The following is a 5157-nucleotide window of genomic DNA, read 5'->3' as shown; positions in this document are numbered from 1 at the left end:
CGGGACTGATGCAAACCATTGGACATTCCAAAGTGGAAGTGGTAAGTGAAAGGTTTATATTTTATTTGTGTTACTGCCATGTCAAGATATGTATTAACCTACATGTTTGATTGGCGGGTTGATGATATCGTAAGGTTGTGTTATTGTAAGGTGGTGTGGTGTGATATCTAACTTTAAAGGTGTTTATTGAGAATTGTTGTGATTTCATAATATATATTGATATTGAATTGATGCGATGCGATGTTATAATGAATTTGTTATCGCTGTTGTGACATTGTGTTGGTTGGTTGTTGATTATTGGGAATAATGAGTAATACTATATATATATACATATATATATATATACATATATATATATACATATATATATATATATATATATATATATATATATATATATATATATATATATATATATATATATTACGACGAAGTTGGACTATGTTGATTTGTTGACGACACTATGAAGATGATATGACGATGTGAATGATGTTGTGGATGTTGTTACATTGAAATATGGTTAAGTAGTCGCCATGTATGTTAGCTATTAGGTCAGGAAGATGTTGACTGAGTATCATGTGCATTTGGTTGAATTGTTGTTGTGTTATCATTATATTTGGATTAATGGTAAACGAGGTGTTACCAAACATGACTTGAGGGTCGGAAAGTAGAAGGTAAGAGTGATATCTAGAGTTGTTTACATCAGGTAAATTTTCGAGGACGAAAATATTATAAGTGGGGGAGAGTTGCAACATCCTAAATTCTAGATAAAATATTTATTTAATTAATTTAGAATGAATATATGAGTCATGGTGAAGTATTATATATATATATATATATATATATATATATATATATATATATATATATATATATATATATATATATATATATATATATATGATGTTTTGGTGTGTTTATGTGAGTTATTGTGAAGCATTTGATATAAATGATGTTTAGTGATTTTTGTGAAGTATTTGAATATGTGATGTTATGTTGAGTCCTTTATGATGGTTTGGGATGATTTGTGATGTTTGAGAATATGATGACTTATGTGATGTCTTGATGATTCGGGTGATGTTATGGTGATTTGTGTGATGCTTAGGTGTATTGAGGAATTTTGGAGTATTTTAGAACAATTTATAATAATTAGAATAATAAGTGAAATTATTTTAATTAGTAAAATAAGGGTTAATAGTAATTCACCTCCCCTGTAATGTTAGCGAATTTTGCTTTTCCCCCCTCCCTACCTTTTGGCAACGGTTTTTTCAAAAAAACCGTTGTCAAAACCTGCCTTTGGCAACGGTGGGGGGAGGGGGGTAAACCGAAAAACGCTCATATTACAGGGGGAGTAAATTACTATTAACCCATAAAATAATATTGGCGTTAGAGATGATAAGGGAGAAATAGTAAATTGTAAGAGGTTAAGTGGGGGCAAAAAGAGGAAAGCAATATTAGGGGTCCTAGGAGTAAAAATAGAAAAGATGGAAGAGAGATTCATTCTGTACGATCGTAGAAATTGGATGAAGGTTGAAGAGGCAAGGGCACATAGAAAGAAATAGAGAAAATAATAGAACACTAGGAACAAGAATTAATTGCTTGAAATCTAAGGTAAGGGGAGTTTTATCATTGTTATTATAATTTATTTAAGGTTTAGATAATTGTAGGATTATTGGGGTTTTGGTTTAATTTTTATTAATGAGATAAATTTAATGAAATTGATGATGATTGATGTGGTAATTGCTTCCAATTGATGCATAGAATATATAATGATTTGAGATGTTGTATGGGATACATATGAGGAATTATGATGATTTTTAGGTTGTACGGTGTTAGATTCGAGTGGAATAATGTTTGTTTAGGTGCAAGAATTTGCAGCAGAAAATTCAGCACAAGACAACTATGCTTTGACCTGAACAAGCTTTGTGTCGACTCATGTAGAGCTGTCAAAATGGGCCGAAGCCCATGGGCCGACCCATTAGGCCCAAAAAAAGTTAGGGCTTGGGCCTTATTTTTCGAGCCCATTTACATCCGGGCCTTTTTAAGCCCAGCCCAAAAAAGCCCTAAAAATATGGGCCGACCCGTATGGGTCATAGGTAGCCCGCCAGCCCGAAAAAATAATTTTTTTAATTTAATTAGAAATTATCATTTCCTATTTCATAAAGGTGTGCTATAAACAATTTGCGTATTATGTATTTTAATTTATTTTTTTGTTGGTATTATAAAGGTATAAATATCAAACAAAAGATTATGGTTTGACTTAATTTCAAACTAAAAGATTTCATCCTAATATAATTATGTAGATAGTTAGAAAAGACACATTGATGTATTTAATTTTGTGTGCTTCATTGAATAATTTTTAATGTATTTTGAATAGTTGGAATTAAGTTAATGTGTTGTTTTACATTTTAATTGTAACTTATATGGATTATTTAGAAACAGTAATTTTAGGATCGGGTAGCCCGTAGCCCTTACAGGGCTGGGCCTGGGTAATAAAAATAGAGACCATTTAAATATGGGTTTTTTTGGCCCGGTCCTGAAAAGCCGAAGGCCAGCATGGGCCGACCCGTTTAGGGCCGGGTAGCCCATTTTGACAGCTCTGTCATGCATGCCAAATATTTAGTATGCATCGACTTGTGAGTCAACCTGAGCACACCCGAGGAAGACAAACTCCACATTTTCTAGTGAATCGTTGACCAGAGCAGGGCTTTGCATCGACACATGGATGCTCAACGAATTAGTATGCATCGACCTGAGAGTCAACCTGAGGAGTCCCGAGTAACATCCAATTTTCTGACAAATTTTTATAAGGCCATAACTTGAGTTTCCAGACTCCGATTGATGCGCGATCGAAGCGTTGGAAAGCTAACACAATGAACTATACCCTAGTGGAATAAAATGATTCATAGGATGTATCCCCCTAGTACCTGTATTAGGATTGTGTGATGAGACGATGTAGTGATAACATAGTAAGCATGCCCTTTGCTATGAATTGACGTAACCACGTCATGATATAACTTGATGTGTGTTCTCCTTATGATGATATGATGTTATTGTGATGATGATGTGTGTTTTCCTAATGACGAGATGATGAGACCATGTGGTGATATACCGATATGTAATGCTTTCTATTATGAATTGATTTAACTATGTTTTGTCGTAACTTGACTTATGTTCTATGATGAATTGATGATATTATGATGATGTGTGTAATATGAAGCATGTGATGAAGTATGATGAATTGATGATGCTATGATGATGTGTTTAATATGAAACATGTGATGATGTATGATGAATATGATAAATGATGATGCATTTTGACTAGCCGTGGTCGTATTTTATGTGGTGTTGCGCATCATGCATTCATAGCATTTGTAGGACTTTTGTTTAGTGAAGTTTGCAGGATATCTATCCAGTGATGTTAAATTGAACATTATGAATTTAAAAATGTCTATGCCACCCACCTTCACCACATTTTTGCCAACCAAAATAATCTCTCCAACCCTGCTTCTCTAATCCCAATTGCAAAATTTTGGTTTTAACTTCTAGTGGAAAATCACCGCCCAAGAGAGAAAGAACTGGAAACACTTACTTTGTATGACAAACATCTCGTGTTATTCCTCACGTACAACATCAGAGTTAATCTTTCTCTTACCATTTTCAACTTATTGAAGGAAATGATAAAGACTTCTCGGGAGGAAACGACACTTTGTTAATAGAAAAAGGAAATGTTTTATTAATAATAAAAAAGAAAACTAATCAAAAAATTCAAACTTCTCAGTAAACTCAACTTCAACATCACCCCTAACTATAGCTAACTTATAGAAAAGTTCAGAAAGATCCAGAGGACGTTACATCTCATGGCTTCACCATGTTCACCCTTGGATCGGCTAGATCCAGAGGGGGGGGGGGGTCCTCCAGCTACACCTGAAAGTGTGTATTTCTTTGATATGAGGTAATTGATTGTTGTATCTAATGTGTAAAGCACTTCGATAATGCCCCTAGGAGAAATGATTATTGTAGTCGAACGTACAAAGCGTATCCAACAACACCCCTGACTTCTGAAGGCGCACAAGGCACTGTGTGGAATTGATTGTTGTAGTCGGGTGCATGAAGCGTATCCGATATAACCCCTGAATCTTCACATGTGCAAAGTGTCAGGGGTTTTAAATGATGTATTAGGACGGAAAAGCGTCTGCAATAGCACCCACAGGTCCTTAAAATGATTATTAATTGTATTGATTGCTCCTCAATTCGCCACAACGTACATTTGTATTTTAGTTCCCGAAAAATGGGATAAGGCAGAAAGCATAACAAGAAAAGCATAATAGATATATACACACACACGGAGATCGACCGACCTCAGATTTACAAGTCTCAATCTGAATCTGAAGGCGTCCACCAACCAGCTTTCCCCATCGCTTGAGGTTGATGCCCCCAGTTGACCAGGACGTTCCCGGATGGGATTTTCATTCGAGGCTTTCGTTGGCGTCATTAATAGGTGGCTCGAAATCGAAGTAACTGCTTGTTCGGCGCCACTGTTCTATTGCAGAACCAAAAATGGTGATGATTACGGAAACTATGGTGATTGGAGCTTTAGACGCACTTCTTCGAGGTGACACTGTAGCTCGAAGATTGCAATCACATTTCTTCTTGAACCCGAGGTATTGATCTTGATGCAGTGCCTTTAATTAGTGTTTGCTATCTTTGATACGGTGGATCTACCGTGGAGAAGGTACCTGCATGGTTAGCACTCCAACGTCCATGTTAATTTAGGATTCAAAATAGATGTAGTATAAGTGGAGATTAGAGATTGTGTACTTAAGAACTCTTTACGAAGGTATTTGTACATTAAAAGGTGGTCGAGTAGGCTAGATAATGAGTCCCGTGCTATTGAACCTTTGGTCGGCGCGAAACATGAGTCTTAAATCTTTAGTCGACACAAAACAAAAATTATCAAAACAAAAAATAAAATACTTAAATAACATTTTATAAAAATAATTTATTTAAAACTTAAAAATATATATATTTTTAAAAAAATTCTATTATTAAAATCATTTTAAAAAACTGAAACAAACATACCATAAATAAAAAGATTTGTTTAAAAAATACCACATTTAGAAGAAGAAGAACTTTTAAAATCAGATAAAGTTTGAA

The sequence above is a fragment of the Vicia villosa genome, unplaced genomic scaffold, assembly GCF_029867415.1.
Source record: "Vicia villosa cultivar HV-30 ecotype Madison, WI unplaced genomic scaffold, Vvil1.0 ctg.000053F_1_1_3, whole genome shotgun sequence".
NCBI lineage: Eukaryota > Viridiplantae > Streptophyta > Magnoliopsida > Fabales > Fabaceae > Vicia > Vicia villosa.
The sequence above is the reverse complement of the archived record's forward strand: the minus strand, read 5'-3'. Positions refer to the sequence as shown.